The sequence below is a fragment of the Triticum urartu genome, chromosome 1A (assembly GCF_056163025.1).
Source record: "Triticum urartu cultivar PI428250 chromosome 1A, HENAU_Tu73, whole genome shotgun sequence".
In the NCBI taxonomy this organism is placed as follows: domain Eukaryota; kingdom Viridiplantae; phylum Streptophyta; class Magnoliopsida; order Poales; family Poaceae; genus Triticum; species Triticum urartu.
This window is the reverse complement of record NC_141873.1, coordinates 338,543,952-338,562,480: the sequence shown is the minus strand read 5'-3', so window position 1 is coordinate 338,562,480 and position 18,529 is coordinate 338,543,952.

Sequence of the window (18,529 nt, the reverse complement as noted above, 5' to 3'; positions counted from 1 at the left end):
TATACGTGTGGGTCATCAAGACTCTTTTCTGGCGCCGTTGCCGGGGAGTGAAGCGCCTTTGGTAGGTGGAATTTGGTAAGGAAAAATTTATATAGTGTGCTGAAATTTACTGTCACTTGTTACCATGGAAAGTAATCCTCTGAGGGGCTTGTTCGGGGTATCTTCACCCTGACCAGTAGAGCAAAGAGTTGCTCCTCAACCTATTGAACCTACTGAAAATGAAAATGAAAATGAAAATGCTTGCTTTGAAGTTCCTTCGAGTATGATAGAAAAACTACTAGCTAATCCTTTTTTAGGAGATGGAACAAAACATCCTGATGAACATCTGATATATGTGGATGAAGTTTGTGGATGATTTAAGCTTGTAGGTGTACCCGGAGATGTTGTTAAGAAGAAGGTCTTCCCTTTATCTTTGAGGAGAGATGCATCGACATGGTATAGGCTATGTGATGATATGGGGTCTTGGAATTACAAACGATTGAAATTGGAATTTCATCAGAAGTTTTATCCTATGCACCTTGTTCATCGTGATCGCAATTACATATATAATTTTTGGCCTCGCGAAGGAGAAAGCATCGCTCAAGCTTGGGGGAGGCTTAACTCAATGTTATATTCATGCCCCAATCATGAGCTCTCAAGAGAAATGATTATTCAAAAAAATTATGCTCAGCTTTCTGGTAACAATCGCACCATGCTTGATACTTCTTGTGCTGGCTCTTTTATGATGAAGACTATTGAATTCAAATGGGATTTATTGGAAAGAATTAAATGCAATTCTGAAGATTGGGACCTCGACAATGGTAAGGAGTCAGGTATGACACCTAGTTTTGATTGTGTTAAATCTTTTATGGATACAGATATTTTTCGTAAATTTAGCACTAAATATGGACTTGACTCTGAGATAGTAGCTTCTTTCTGTGAATCTTTTGCTGCTTATGTTGATCTCCCCAAGGAGAAGTGGTTTAAATATCATCCTCCCATAGAAGTAAAAGTAGCTGCACCTATTAAAGTTGAAGAAAAGACTATCACTTATAATGATCCTATTGTTCCTACTTATGTTGAGAAACCACCTTTCCCTGTTAGGATAAAGGATCATGCTAAAGCTTCAACTATGGTTCGTAAAAGCAATATTAAAACATATACACCTCCTGAGCAAGTTAAAGTTGAACCTAATATTGCTATTGTTAAAGATCTCTTGTCTGGTAATATAGATGAGCATGTTATTTATTTCTATGATGAAACTGCTAGAATTGCTAAACCCCGTGATAAAGATAAACCTGGACCTGTGGTAGGCATGCCTGTTATTTCTATTAAAATAGGAGATCATTGTTATCATGGCTTATGTGATATGGGTGCCAGTGCTAGTGCAATACCTATTAGCCTTTATAGAGAAATTATGCATGATATTGCACCTGTTGAGTTAGAAGATATTGATGTTACAATTAAACTTGCCAATAGAGATACTATTTCACCGATGGGAACTGTTAGAGATGTTGAAGTCTTGTGTGGGAAAACTAAATATCCTGCTGATTTTCTTGTTCTTGGTTCCCCACAAGATAGCTTTTGTCCCATTATATTTGGTAGACCCTTCTTAAATATTGTTAATGCTACCATAGATTGAAAAAGAGATGTTGTTACTATTGGTTTTTAGATGATATGACTCATGAATTTAATTTTTCTAAATTTAATAGACAACACCGTGAAGAAGAATTACCTAGTGATGAAATTATCGGTCTTGCTTCTATTGCCGTACCTCCTCGTGATCCTTTAGAACAATACTTGCTAGACCATGAAAATGGTATGTTTATGAATGAAAGAAGGGAATTAGATGAAGTATTCTTTAAACAGGAACCTATTCTGAAAAACAATTTACCTGTTGAAATCCTAGGGGATCCTCCTCCACCCAAGGGTGATCCCGTGTTTGAGCTTAAACCGTTACCTGATACTATTAAATATGCTTATCTTGATGAGAAAAAGATATATCTTGTTATTATTAGTGCTAACCTTTCAGAGCATGAGGAAGAGAGATTATTGAAAACTCTGAAGAAGCATCGCGCTGCTATTGGGTATACTCTTGATGATCTTAAGGGCATTAGTCCCACTCTATGTCAACATAAAATTAATTTGGAAGAAGATGCTAAACCAGTTCGTGATCATCAACGCCGGCTGAATCCTAAAATGAAAGAAGTGGTAAGAAAGGAGATACTAAAGCTCCTTGAGGCAGGTATAATTTATCTCGTTCCTGATAGTCAGTGGGTAAGCCCTGTCCATTGTGTCCCTAAGAAGGGAGGTATTACTATTGTTCCTAATGATAAAGATGAATTGATTCCTCAAAGAATTATTACAGGTTATAGGATGGTAATTGATTTCCGCAAATTAAATAAGGCTACTAAAAAGATCATTACCCCTTACCTTTTATCGATCAAATGCTAGAAAGATTGTCCAAACATACACATTTTTGCTTTCTATATGGTTATTCTGGTTTCTCTCAAATACCTGTGTCAGCCAAAGATCAATCAAAGACTACTTTTACATGTCATTTTGGTACTTTTGCTTATAGACATATGCCTTTTGGTTTATGTAATGCACCTGCTACCTTTCAAAGATGCATGATGGCTATATTCTCTAACTTTTGTGAAAAGATTTGTGAGGTTTTCATGGACGACTTTTCCGTCTATGGATCTTCTTCTGATGATTGCTTGAGAAACCTTGATCGAGTTTTGCAGAGATGTGAAGAAACTAATCTTGTCTTGAATTGGGAAAAGTGCCACTTTATGGTTAATGAAGGTATTGTCTTGGGGCATAAAGTTTCTGAAAGAGGTATTGAAGTTGATAAAGCCAAGGTTGATGCTATTGAAAAGATGACATGTCCCAAGGACATCAAAGGTATAAGAAGTTTCCTTGGTCATGCCGGTTTTTATAGGAGGTTCATTAAGGACTTCTCAAAAATTTCTCGGCCTCTGACCAATTTATTACAAAAAGATATACCATTGTCTTTGATGATGATTGTGTAGAAGCATTTGAAATACTTAAGAAAGCATTGATTTCTGCACCTATTGTTCAGCCACCTGATTGGAATTTACCCTTTGAAATTATGTGTGATGCTGTGATTATGATGTAGGTGCTATTCTAGGACAAAGAGTTGATGATAAACTAAATGTTATTCAATATGCTAGTAAAACTCTAGACAATGCTCGAAGAAATTATGCTACTACTGAAAAAGAATTCTTAGCAGTTGTATTTGCGTGTGATAAGTTTAGACCTTATATTGTTGATTCTAAAGTAACTATTCACACTGATCATGCTGCTATTAAATATCTTATGGAAAAGAAAGATGTTAAACCTAGACTTATTAGATGGGTTCTCTTGCTACAAGAATTTGATTTGCATATTGTTGATAGAAAAGGAGCTGAGAACCCCGTTGCAGACAACTTGTCTAGGTTAGAAAATGTTCTTGATGACCCACTACCTATTGATGATAGCTTTCCTGATGAGCAATTAAATGTCATAAATGCTTCTCATACTACTCCATGGTATGCTGATGATGCTAATTACATTGTTGCTAAGTTTATACCACCTAGTTTCACATACCAGCAAAATAAAAGTTCTTCTATGATTTGAGGCATTACTTTTGGGATGACCCACATCTTTATAAAGGAGTAGATGGTGTTATTAGATGTTGTGTACCTGAGCATGAATAGGAACAGATCCTACGCAAGTGTCACTCCGAAGCTTATGGAGGACACCATGCTGGAGATAGAACTGCACATAAGGTACTGCAATCTGGTTTTTATTGGCCTACTCTCTTCAAGGATGCCCGTAAGTTTGTCTTATCTTGTGATGAATGTCAAAGAATTGGTAATATTAGTAGACGTCAAGAAATGCCTATGAATTATTCACTTGTTATTGAACCATTTGATGTTTGGGGCTTTGACTATATGGGACCTTTCCCTTCCTCTAATGGTTATAGACATATTTTAGTTGCTGTTGATTACGTTACTAAGTGGGTAGAAGCTATTCCAACTAGTAGTGCTGATCATAACACTTCTATTAAAATGCTTAAAGAAGTTATTTTTCCAAGGTTTTGAGTCCCTAGATATTTAATGACTGATGGTGGTTCACATTTTATTCATGGTGCTTTCCGTAAAATGCTTGCTAAATATGATGTTAATCATAGAATTGCATCTCCTTATCACCCTCATTCTAGTGGTCAAGTAGAATTGAGTAATAGAGAAATCAAATTAATTTTGCAAAAGACTGTTAATAGGTCTAGAAATAATTGATCCAAGAAACTAGATGATGCATTATGGGCCTATAGAACTGCATATAAAAATCCTATGGGTATGTCTCCATATAAAATGGTCTATGGAAAAGCATGTCACTTACCTCTCGAACTAGAACACAATGCTTATTGGGCTATTAAAGAACTTAATTATGATTTTAAACTTGCCGGTGAGAAGAGGTTATTTGATATTAGCTCACTTGATGAATGGAGAACCCAAGCCTACGAAAATGCCAAGTTGTTTAAAGAAAAAGTTAAAAGATGGCATGACAAAAGGATACAAAAGCGTGAGTTTAATGTAGGTGATTATGTATTGCTATACAACTCTCGTTTAAGATTTTTTGCAGGAAAACTTCTCTCTAAATGGGAAGGTCCTTACGTTATCGAGGAGGTCTAGCGTTCCGGTGCCATAAAAATCAACAACTTCGAAGGCACAAATCCGAAGGTGGTGAACGGTCAAAGGATCAAACATTATATCTCATGTAATCCCATAAACGCTGAAACCGATGTTATTGAAACCGTAACCCCAGAGGAATACATAAGGGACACTTTCCGGAACATTTCAGACTCCGAAAAGGAATAGGTATGTGGTATGGTAAGTAAACCGACTCCAAAACAGTTTTTAATGCAATATTTCTCCGTTTTGGAATATTTAGAAAAATAGAAAAATAAGCAGCAGTCCGGGAAGGACATGAGGGCTCCACGAGGGTGGAGGGCGCGCCCTACCAGTAGGGTAGGGCGCGCCCTCCACCCTCGTGGGCACCTCGTGTGCTCTCTGGACTCCGTTTTCATACACGACACATATTTTGGTCGGTAAAAATTCATTATATAATCTCCCGGAGGTTTTGACTCCCGTATAATGCAATTATCTCATGTTTGTGTTTCGAGCTGTCGCTGCTGCAGATTAGAGCAGGGTGTCTTCGCAAGAGTCAGTCGGGGAGAGCCGGGTGTCTCATCCGGCACCGAGATCAACGACAAACAATCATGTTCAGCCCTTTGGGCCAGCAACGGAGGAAGAGATGGAGGCTGATTTGAAGAGGATAGATTCCATGGAAGAGGATCAAGAAGTCACTTCCCACCTCCAAGTTGGATTCACAATGGGAGAACTGCAGAGCTCAACTATTCCAAACTCGGTTATCCCTTCCAATGTTAGATTTCTTTCTTATGAGAATATGAAAAAGAGTGTCACTGGTTCTCCCGCAGCTATGCAGCACCCTTGGGTGCAGGGAGCTTTGGCTGTTACAGGAAAACTCCGAAAGGAAATAATGGACCTCAAGCAGCAAGTCAACAAGCTTGAGGAGGAGAACCGTATCTTGAGGGGCATCATCGCCAAGAACATCACATCACCATCCTCGAAAAGAGAGACATAATCACATGGTATGGGCACTCCAATTGGCAACTGCCAAGCTTGGGGGAGTGCCCTGGTATCGTATCACCATCACTTTTATCTTTACCGTTTTTCTTAGTTTGATCCTTTTGGTAATATCTTGATCTAGTAGAATAAAAGTTCTTAGTGTGATCTAGTTGTGAGTTTTGCTTTATTATCCTTCTATGTAATCGAGTCTGTGAGCTATATAATAAAGATTAGTGTTGAGTCAAGGGCTTGATTATTTTGCCATGATCCTAAGGGAATAAAAGAAAAGAGAAAGAAATAAAAAGAAACAAAGAGATCATGTGAGTCTTATGGAGAGTAATGAGCTCACATAGAAAGAGTATGATGAATAAAAGTTGTTGAGGGTTGACAAACACAGTTTTGGTCATCGTTTCAATTAATAGGAAGTAATAAAGAATGAGAGGTCTTCACATATAGATATACTATCTTGGACATCTTTTATGATTGTGAGCACTCATTAAAATATGACATGCTAAAGAGTTGACATTGGACAAGGAAGACAACATAATGGGTTATGTTTTCTTACATCTGAGATGAATTATATTGTCTTGGATCTTCCAATATGATGAGCTTGCCTTTCCCCCTCATGCTAGCCAAATTCATTGCACCAAGTAGAGATACTACTTGTGCTTCCAAATACCCTTAAACCAGTCTTGCCATAAGAGTCCACCATATCTACATATGGATTGGGTAAGATCAATCAAGTAAGTTGTCATCGGTGCAAGCAATAAAAATTGCTCTCTAAATATGTATGATTGATTGGTGTGGAGGAAATAAGCTTTATACGATCGTGTGATATGGAAGTAATAAAAGCGACAGACTGCATAATAAAGGTCCATATCACAAGTGGCAATATAAAGTGACGTTCTTTCGCGTTAAGATTTTTTGCATCCAACCATAAAAGCGCATGACAACCTCTGCTTCCCTCTGCGAAGGGCCTATCTTTTACTTTTATCTCCTACATTGCATAAGAGTCATGGTGATCTTCACCCTTCCTTTTTACACTTTATCCTTTCGCAAGCACAATATGTTGGAAAGATCCTGGTATATATGGCTAATTGGATGTGAGTTTTCATGAACTATTACTGTTGACATTACCCTTGAGGTAAAACGTTGGGAGGCAAAACTATACGCCTCTATCTTTCTCTGTGTCCAATTAAAACTCCATACTCATAAGTATTGCGTGAGTGTCAGCAATTGTGAAAGACTATATGATAGTTGAGTATGTGGACTTGCTGAAAAGCTCTTATACATTGACTCTTTCCTATGTTATGATAAATTGCAATTGCTTCAATGAATGAGATTATAGTTTGTTAGTTTTCAATGAAGTTTTGATTCATACTTGATATTGTGATTGAATTATTACTCTAGCATTAGAGATTATATGACAAGAATTATATAAGTTGCTGTTCTAAGAATGATCATGGTGCCCTCATGTCCGTATTTTATTTTTATCGACACCTCTATCTCTAAACATGTGGACATATTTTTCGATTTCGGCTTTTCGCTTGAGGACAAGCGAGGTCTAAGCTTGAGGGAGTTGATGCATCCATTTTGCATCATGCTTTTATATCGATATTTATTGCATTATGGGTTGTTATTACACATTATGTCATAATACTTATGCCTATTCTCTCTTATTTTACAAGGTTTACATAAAGAGGGAGAATGCCGGCAGCTAGGATTCTGGGCTGGAAAAGGAGCAAATATTAGAGACCTATTCTGCACAGCTCCAAAAGTCCTGAAACTTCACGGAAGATGTTTTCCAAATATATAAAAAATACTGAGAGCAATAATTTCACCAGGGGGGCCACACCCTGCCCACGAGGGTGGGGGGCGCGCCCTACCCCTCTGGGCCCGCCCCCTACCTCGTGGGACCCTTGGTGGCCCTCCGGTGGCCATCTTCTGCTATATGGAGTCTTTTGATGGGAAAAAATCATAAGCCATCTTCTCGGACGAAACTCCGCCGCCACGAGGCGGAACCTTGGCGGAACCAATCTAGGGCTCTGGCGGAGCTGTTCTGCCAGGGAAACTTCCCTCCCGGAGGGGGAAATCATCACCATCGTCATCACCAACGCTCCTCTCATCGGGAGAGGGCAATCTCCATCAACATCTTCATCAGCACCATCTCATCTCAAAACCCTAGTTCATCTCTTGTATCCAGTTCTTGTCTCCAAGTCCAGGATTGGTGCTAGTAGGTTGCTAGTAGTGTTAATTACTCCTTGTAGTTGATGCTAGTTGGTTCAATTGGTGGAAGATTATATGTTCAGATCCTATATGCATATTAATACCTCTCTGATTATGAACATGTTTATGCTTTGCGAATAGTTACTTTTGTTCCTGAGGACATGGGAGAAGTCTTGCTATTAGTAGTCATGTGAATTTGGTATTCGTTTGATATTTTGATGAGATGTATGTTGTCTCTCCTCTAGTGGTGTTATGTGAACGTCGACTACATGACACTTCACCATTATTTGGGCCTAGAGGAAGGCATTGGGAAGTAATAAGTAGATGATGGGTTGCTAGAGTGACAGAAGCTTAAACCCTAGTTTATGCGTTGCTTCGTAAGGGGCTGATTTGGATCCATATGTTTCATGCTATGGTTAGGTTTATCTTAATACTTTTGTTGTGGTTGCGGATGCTTGCAATAGAGGTTAATCATAAGTGGGATGCTTGTCCAGGTAAGGGCAGTACCCAAGCACCGGTCCACCCACATACCAAATTATCAAAGTACCGAACGCGAATCATATGAACGTGATGAAAACTAGCTTGACGATATTCCCATGTGTCCTCGGGAGTGCTTTACATCATATAGGAGTTTGTCCAGGCTTGTCCTTTGCCACAAAAAGGATTGGGCCACCTTGCTGCACCTTATTTACTTTTGCTACTTGTTGCTCGCTACAAATTATCTTATCACAAAACTATCTGTTACCACTTATTGCAGTACTTGCAGAGAATACCTTGCTGGAAACCGCTTATCATTTCCTTCTGCTCCTTGTTGGGTTCGACACTCTTACTTATCGAAAGGACTACAATAGATCCCCTATACTTGTGGGTCATCACAGCCCCACCCCAGCCAGGGGCGGCGCACTCGGGGAGCCGCGGAAGGGGTCCGGAGCAAGGCCCACCCCCATGTCACGCAGTGCAAGGCGTCACCCGGAGGTAGGTCCTCTGTTGGGGAGGCGCCGGCGAGCCCTCCCCCCGGCAGAGGGCCCGTGGTCACCGAGGGCGCCGCTGGCGTGCCCTCTGCCCCTTCGCCTCGTCCTGGTTTCCGAACACCCCAACGGTGGTCGAGGGTGGCGCAAGGCAGGGCCCTCGTGTGGCGATATGAAGAAAGGCTCGCGTCTGTGAAGGTCTCCGCCCGTGACACTCTCACGTAATAATGAGTGGGGTTGTACACGCCCCGGAGTCTCCGGAGAACCGCCCTCGGGCCTCGGGGGCTTCCGCCCACGTCCTAGTGGAAGCACCTTGCCCCACTGAGGGAGTCCTGGATTAGGGGGTATCCGGACAGCCGGACTATAACCATTGGCCGGACTCTTGGACTATGAAGATACAAGATTGAAGACTTCGTCTCGTGTCCGGATGGGACTCTACTTGGCGTGGAAGGCAAGCTAGGCAGTACGGATATGGATATCTCCTCCTTTGTAACTGACCTTGTGTAACCCTAGCCCCCTCCGGTGTCTATATAAACCGGAGGGTTTTAGTCCCTAGGACAACAACAATCATACCATAGGCTAGCTTCTAGGGTTTATCCTGAACACCCCATCACTCGTGGCATGGGGGTAGAAGCCGATGACTAGCCATCTCTCAGATTTGATAAACAGCCGAACAGAAGGTAATATTTTAAATTCAAACAAGCGTTGCATAGCGCATATGAACAAGTTTTCATGAATACAGGATCACACGAGCGGGTTTACTCAAATATTGTATCTGTTGTACACTCGTCCGCTACGAGACGGGCACCCTTCAGGACACCCTCATAGTACATCTCAGGGTGGCGATGCTCCTTGCCCTCCGGCGGCCCTTCCTTGATCAGCTTCACGGTGTCCAGCTTGGCCCATTGTACCTTCACACGGGCGAAAGCCCGGCGTGCACCTTCGATGCAAACAGACCGCTTGATAACTTCCAGCCGTGGGCAGGCATCCACAAGATGCCTCACCAAGCCGAAGTAGTTGTTGGGAAGGGCGTCGCCAGGCCACATCCAGACTATCAAGCCCTTCATGGCCTGTTCGGCCGCCTTGTGTAGCTCGACCAGCTGCTTTAGCTGGTCGCTCATAGGTACTGGGTGTTCGGTCCCAGTATACTGGGCCCAGAACAACTTCTCTGTCGAGCTTCCCTCCTCGGCCTAATAAAATTTTGCGGCATCCGACACGCTGCAGGGCAAATCTGCGAATCCTCCTAGAGAGCTCCGGATTCGGGTAAGTAACAAGTAATTTACTTTCACATGCTTACTTTGCATATAGAATTCCTTACCCGCCGCTATCTTCTTCATCGCATCAATCTCTTGGAGGGCCTTTTGGGCTTCGGCCTTGGCACTCTTTGCACTCTCAAGGGCCATGGCAAGCTCGTACTCTCGCGTCTTCAAGTCAAGCTCCAGCGCCTCGTGCTTCATCATGAGAGCGTGGAGCTCTTGCTGCACCTCGCCCACCCGTGCCTCATGCCTCTCCCGCTCGGTGTGCTCCTTGGCCGCTTTGTTTTCGGCCTCGGACAACGCTTGCTTCAGGGTTGCCACCTCGGTCATGGCCCCTGGAAAATTTACGATAATCCTGTCATTTTGCAATCGCTTTCCTTTTATATAGATCCATAGACTAGGTACTACTTACCTTTGTTCTCCTCGAGCTGCCTCTTGGCAAGGCCGAGCTCTTCCTTGGACCCTTTAAGGTCCTGCTTCAGTGCGGCGACCTCCGCAGTCAGTGCGGCAGAGGCCAGCAGCGAAGCCTGCATACGCATATAGACATAATTATATTAGACTCCTGTGATATTGTTTGATCCTCTGCTCGGCTTTTCTTTGTGAACACCGAACAGAGCATCAGGGGCTACTGTCTATGCGGTAATATTTCTCCTATATTTCAAAAACTTACCTCAAAGCCTGTTAGAAGGCTAGCACAGGCTTCAGTCAGTCCGCTCTTGGTGGACTGGACCTTCTGGACCACCGCACTCATAATAGTACGGTGCTCTTCGTCAATGGAAGCGCTCCCAGCAGATTGTCCGGTGCCTCTGGATGGGCAGAGGACACCGGCACAGGCGTCTCGCCCCTCTTGGAAGGAGGCCGCCTACCCGAGTCCGGAACCACTGGAGGTTCCGACGCGATGTTCGGCTGAGGGCCGAACTCGGAGCCCTCGGGGGCTTTGCTCCCCTGCTCCTGGAGTCCGGAAGGTCGCTTTGAGGCGCCTCCGGGACTGTTTCTCCTCGACCCAGTGCCTCTTGAGACAACACATCGACGTTGTCCGTAGGGCAAGGGGAGGTGGCGATCGGAAGTGGATCACTATCCATATCCGACGAGCCCAGGGAGCCGTCCGACGAGGATACATCGATACGGGTTTGGGGCGGTCTGCACAATCATAATTCGGCGTTAGGAGAAGCAGTGCGACAAAGGAATGCTATGAGTTACTCTAGTATCCGAATACTTATGACTTCGCCAGGGGCTTGGCCCTGAGGAGCCATGTCGTGGTTTTGTCACGGCAGATGTCCTAAAGAAATGACTTAGTCGTGGAGCCATCGCGACGGGTTAGCTTGAAGGGGTTAAAGCGGACACAAGGATGCAAGAGAGTTTATACTAGTTCGGCCCCTTCGATGAAGGTAAAAGCCTACGTCTAGTTGTGATGGAATTGATGGGGTTTCAATGACTAGGGAGCAAACAAGCTTCGCCTATGTCTCGAGTTGTTGTCTGTTGTCCTTGAACCGCCGCCGAGTCGTCCCCTTATATACACGGGTGACTCTCGTCGGCTTACGGAGTCCCAATACCGGCTCATAGATGTGTCCGGTTTGGTCTCTTCTTATTCCTAACTTACAATACAGGTCAACTACTAACGCCGGTTTACGGCTGCAAGCCTTGAGCCGACCATGGGCCTTGAGCCCTCCTCTGTCTTCTTGGGCTTTAACTTACTTAACTACTGACGAAGTTAACCCGGCCCAAATAGGCCGGTTTACGCCCAGTAGTAATATCCCCAACATTAGGCCCCAGATTGATTTGAACGGGTTCATGTCAATCCTTTAATAAAAGCTTCATCTTCAACATCTTCTTATAAATTGGTAAACCGCCATGATGTCATCTTCTCTGATTGCTGTAAACCGGAGTGACGTCACATGTCATAACGAAGCTATCCATTATGCTTCTTTGTTTAATAGATCGGCGGAAATCGAGGCGACAGCTCTGTTTTGTGGCCCCTTGATTGTCGCGCCTGACTCATGTTCTTTCGCCTTATAAATAGGACCGAAGGGTCATTTCTTTTCTCCTTCCGTGCCTTCTTCATCTTCCTCGCGTCGCCAGCCTCGGAGTTCCACCGCCGCCGTCGACCTCTTCCTCATCCTTGGCCACTGCATCAACCTGAGCGCACCAGAACATCGCGGCAACCTTCCGCATCTTCCTCAGCTTCGGTAAATCTTCTATCTTTTCCCCCGCAGATCTGGCCTAGGGTTTCGCAGTTCTTCAGTGTTCATCGTCTGCCTCTTGCTCATACAATAGATCTTTAGATGAATCCACAAATCTTTATTCTGTGCAATGATAGTTGTTTGACCTTCGCCTTTACTTATGCATCTCAAACCATGGGTCTATATGAATGTTTTGCTCATTGGTTCGGTATTGCTCCTTTGAACCTCTAAGTATTTATCTCTTCTCTGAACTTGCTTCAGATCCAATGCTGTAAAGAAATCTTGTGAAACCTGTTTGTGCGTACTTGTCCATCCGCAATCTCAGCTTTTCAATGCTTAAATCAGGCGGTTTAACCTTATAGAAAATTTTCCAAACCGGTATATGCCATTAGTCCCCTTGTTGAACCGCCAGATGTTGGTTGCTTCATGAAACTCCAGTTCAGATAGTTCTGTCTCCGGTTTAACAGTGCCCATACCAACGTACCTTGATCAAATGCATTTTTGAACCGGGATCTTCTACCTTGTAGATTCCATCATGGCCAAGCAAGTATATGAGTGCAATTGGGTTCCTTCTCGCGTCACAGAGGATCAACTGGACGATTTAGTCCTGATTGGCGCTTTAGGCAGCAAAGATACCATCCATTGGAGGGCTCCTGGCAAAGAATGCCCTCCCACACCTCGAGAAGGAGAGGTTGTTGTTTTCGTAGATCACTTAGCCCGGGGCTTTAAGCCGCCCGGTTCTAAATTTTACCGGGATGTTTTAGCCGATTTCCAACTCCATCCGCAAGACCCTGGCCCCAACTCTGTTACAAATATGTGCCACTTCCAAGTGCTCTGTGAGGTGTTCTTTCAAGAGGAGCCCACAGTGGAATTGTTCAGAGACCTTTTCCATCTAAACCGCCGTACTGAGTTTACTGATGGCTCTAATACGGAGTTGGGTGGCATGGCGATTCAGAAAAGGAAAGAGGTCACATACCCTCACGCCAAGCTGCACAGTCACCCCAAGGAGTGGAATCAAACATGGTTCTACTGCAAAGACACCTCCCCTGCTGGTGAGAATCCCTTGCCTGGCTTTCATCCGGAGCGGCTCAGAAATACACACCCTTTTCCTCAAAAATTGACTGCCCAGGAGAGAAGCAAATATGCTCCCCAGCTGTCAAAGCTCAGAGCCTTTATGGCCAACGGTTTAACAGGGGTTGATCTCACTCGCTGTTGGATATCATGGAGCATACTGCCCCTTAGTCAGCGCTCCAGTTTGATGTGCGAGTATACTGACAGTGTTGATGACCCACTGCGACATTCAAAACTCCAGCTCTCTGATGAAGAAATCACAGAGGCTGTGCATAAGATACTGAATGAACCGGAACACATCTGCGCTAGAACCGGCCTGCTTCCCTTCTGTGCCACCAACAAACCGCCAGCTGTAAGACTTTGATTTTTCTCTTTGCTGAATCTGTTATTGATATGTCTGGTCATTGTTTTTAATATCAGTGTCTGCATAATCAGGGCAATGATCCGTTTTGGAGCAAAAAACTGCCGCAGGAGAAACCAGAAAAACCAGACAAACCGGAAAGAGCAACTCGGCAAAAGACTAAAGCTATGAAGAAGACTGCCCACAGGAAAAGAACCACTGCATCTTCTAATCCGGCCCCTGATGATGAGGTGGATAATCCGGACTTTGAGGTAGATCTTGACTCACTTGGTTTATTTTTCATGCGTCTTATTGATGATGATATTTGTCAGGATGATGCCGAAGCCAGCCACCCGGATGTTGCAGAGGTAATTATTCTCTCTTCTGATTCAGAAACTTTGCCTTCACAAAAAATCCGTCAGGCAAACCGGAAAGTTAAATTTTCTCATCCTCTTGCTTATTTGGATCCTAAACTTCTTATGAAGACCCAACAACACGAAGCTCGTCGCACCACCCGGCACAGCGGCCAGGTAGTTACCTCCGCCAGTTTACCGAATAGTTCGGTTCGGAAACGCCATTCAGAGGTCTCTAATTTGCTTGTCAGTGCTTGTCCTAAAGCGGGCTGCTTTCGTCAACCTCTTAATCCATTTGACTCCGATTACCAGGTTACTTCCCACTCATCTTCTGGCGAGTCATCGGCTACTCAGCTCCCATCGCTCAAAACGGTGCTTGGGTAAGCTATACTTATTGTGATGTTTGCAGTACATTGCCTTAGAACATATGCTGTATTTGATTTTGTTATTCTTCTCAGGGCCAAACCTAGGCCAAGCAAGAAGGCCCACCTGGACAAAGCGGCCGAAGAAGATGTCATTCTTGAACCAGGCAAGACACCCAATCTTGAAGCGGCTATTCCTGAGGATATACCCAACGATCCACCGCAGCAGGACGATGATCTTATTGCTGAAGAGAGACCTACTGACGCCTCAGGTCCTGTCAATCAGCCCACAGGTTCCATCCGGATTGAAAGTTCCACCGGTCCAGCAAAACCTACTAACAAGCCAACAGCCCCAGTGCAAACCGGCGGTACCCAGGATGATGAGGTTGTCATTACTGGCACTGGCCATACTGAGCCAAGCAATCCTGTCGCTTTATCCAAACATTCTGCCAAGGAAGAATTTGCTGCCTTTGGCAAAGGCAAGTGGAACGCTGATCTGACGACTTATGCTGCTCTGAACGCCCAAGATATCCATTCCGGCTATCTGAACCGGTTGTATACCAGTCGCGACTATGAAGCCGGTCTGGTTAATATGATGAAAGAGAAATATGAGGTAACTTCCATATGCTCCTTCCTGCTTGTATGCTTCCATTCTTGCTGACTCTCCTAGCCCCCAAGGGCCGGTTTGTAATATTCTTTCAAACCGGGACTTACCAATATAAATCTTGATGCTTTGAAATTCGCTGATGTAGCCCCCAAGGGCCGGTTCAACTTAACGTAGTTAAACCGATACTTTAAGTAATTGAAATTGCCGCATCAGAATATATACGAGCAAATAGCCATTAGCCCCCAAGTGCCAAGTTGAATACTTGTATTGATCTTGGGACTTTGTAAGCAATTGAAAGATGAAGACCGAATATGCATTAGCCCCCAAGTGCTAAGTGTATAACTTGTTATGTGATTGGTACTTGAATCCTTATACCGATTTGTTGAAGCATATATCTGTATGCATGCAGGCGGAGCTGAAGACGACAGAAAACCAAGTCACCGATCTCCAAGAAAACCTAGAAACCCAACAGGCTGAAACCTCCAAAGCAAAAGAGGAATTGGCCAGCGCTTTAAGCGCCATGGAACAGCTTAAGGAGAGCTTCAAGAAGAAGCGGGTGGATTCGGCCACTGAGAAGTCCGCTTTGATCAAACGAGCAGAGGATGCCGAGGCTGCACTAAAACCAGTGGCGGATGAACTGACCAGCATAAAGCGGCACGTGCATGCCATGACTACTGCTATCTTTGGTAAGCCAGTTTGCCTTCTGAATTGGCTCTGCCTTCTGACAGAGTCGCCGGTTTATTAACCCTTTATGGTATTTCAGGGACACGCATTGGTCACTTGGGGTCAGATGTGCGGAAGAAACTAAAAGCCGCCCATACATTGGTTGAACAATTGTATGCTGGTCCCCAGCGGATCATCTGTACCGCATCTCATAACAAACCGGCACCCACTTTGATTCAAGATACTCTGATGAAACTGTCGGTGCTTCCTGCCCGGGTTGAAGAGCTGAAGAAATCTGCTGCTCGAACCAGTGCAATCAATGCCTTAATTCGGGTAAAAGCCTGGGTGCCGGATTTTGATCCTATTGAAGCGGCTCAGGGCTATCCCAGCTTGAAGGAAGATGGGTCAGAATTTGGCGAAGCGGATCTGTGAGCAATAAACCGGGAGGTACGTCCGCTAGCTTGTCAACTGGCTGAGGAAGCAGACTTGTCCCATTATCAAGCCCAATATGACAATCAGAACAAGCGAATAGCTGCACCAATCCATGAATCGGAAAATCTGATCCCTCCAATCCGTAAGCATACTTACGCTCCCAATATTGACCCGTCATTGCTGATCCATGATGAAGCTGTTTTTCAAGCATTAATGGGAACCGACTGGACAACTGTGGATTTCCAGCCACTGGGTAGAGAAACGGAGGCTGAAGCGGCGCAGGATGACCCACAACCATCAGGCCAGGCTGGTGACCAAACTTGAACCGGAAGCCGGTTTTAAACTGCCTCTCCTTTGCGAAAAAAAATTATATTATTATGGGCACCATGTTGCCTTGTAATAGGCTAGCTGATACCTTTGATGTTGATATGCCTTCGTGCATAATTTGTTCTTCCTGTGGTAATGAACTTTCCAAAACACTTTCTGAAATGAAAAATTCGTCAAGTGCCACCGCGGTTGTACCGTCAGGCGGAATATGATGTCTGCATATATGAAATCAAAACAAAATTTTAAGTATATGATCAAATTTTTTGAGATATATAATACCTGCCATCATTGAGCGTGAAGTTGGCTTGGCCAATCTTGAAGCGGAGTTTTGCAAACCCACACTGTTGGAGGAGATAACAGCTCCTGTATATATATATATATATATATATATATATGACGCTGGTTTACCATGTAAACCATGCCGGGTTATAATAAACATCGTGTTACTCCATAAGAGGATGTTAACAACAAGGATCAAACCGGACAAATAGTCTCCGGATTGACGTGAACTGTGTTCCGTCAATTGATTGGTTAAAAAACTTTGTCGGTTTAAAAAACACAATGAAAAGCAAAAAAAACCCTTCAAAGAAAAGTGTGAAGCAAAAGCAACGACAAAACCGTTTGCCAAAAAAGGTTTATTTAAGCTGATCAAATGGCGTTACCATGGCCAAACACGACCAAGCTCCCGTTAGGTGTAACTATGGTTCTAGTCAGCCAGGTCCCAAATGAAACCGTGGCATTTATGCCGACCAAATGGCATGGTCATGGTTCGGGTTCGACCAAGCCCCCAAGTGATTCTGTGGCCTTAGGCCGATCAAGAGGCATGACTGGTTCAGACATGACCAAGTCCCCAAGTGATTTGGTGGCTCTCGCCTATCAAGAGGCATGGTATTGGTTCGGACACGACCAATCCTCCAAGTGATATAACACGATGCTTTTAGCAAAGCGAACTCAAGGGGTAAACCGGAGGCCGCTTTAGAGAAACTCCGTGTAACCTCACATGATGTAAAAGAACAGATACCCCGCTTTAGCTGAGGTTCCGGTTTATTATATTTAATCATAATATATACACTATCGTAATATGTACATAAGTATAGCCAATGGCTCAGGTATAGTAAGGCCGAAGATGAGCTATATTCCACGGCCTGTTAGTCTCCTCCTCTGATGTACGTGAGTCCTTATGCTCTCGAATATTGATCAGATAGTACGACCCGTTGTGCAGATTCTTGCTGACCACGAAAGGCCCCTCCCAAGGTGGGGATAACTTATGCATATCAGTCTGATCTTGGATGAGCCGAAGCACCAAATCTCCTTCCTGAAAGGTTCTGGTTCTGACCCGGCGACTGTGATAACGATGAAGATCCTGCTGGTAAATCATCGATCGGGCGGCTGCGATGTCACGCTCTTCATCCAACCGGTCCAAAGCATCTTGCTGTGCTGTCTCGTTGTCCGCTTCAATATAAGCCGTGACACGAGATGAATCATGACGGATATCATTGGGGAGAACTGCCTCCGCTCCATAAACCATGAAGAACGGTGTGTATCCTGTTGATCTGTTGGGTGTTGTATTGATGCTCCATAACACAGATGGTAATTCTTCTACCCAACAACCCGGCGTTCTCTGCAAAGGAACCATGAGCCGGGGCTTGATGCCTCTCAAGATCTCTTGATTAGCTCTTTCTGCTTGACCATTGGACTGGGGATGTGCCACTGATGAAACGTCGAGCCGGATGTGCTCCCGTTCGCAGAACTCCTTCATAGCACCTTTGGACAAATTGGTACCATTATCTGTGATAATACTGTGCGGAAAGCCAAACCGGAAAATCACCTTTTTGATGAACTGAACCGTCGTGGCCGCATCACACTTGCTAACAGGTTCTGCCTCCACCCACTTTGTAAACTTGTCAACCGCCACCAGGAGGTGGGTCTTCTTATCTTTGGACCTTTTGAAAGGCCCAACCATATCCAGCCCCCAAGTCGCAAACGGCCAAGTAATTGGAATCATTCTCAATTCTTGAGCCGGTACATGAGCACGCCTTGAAAACCTTTGGCAACCATCACATCGTCTGACCAGATCCTCCGCATCAGCATGAGCAGTTAACCAATAA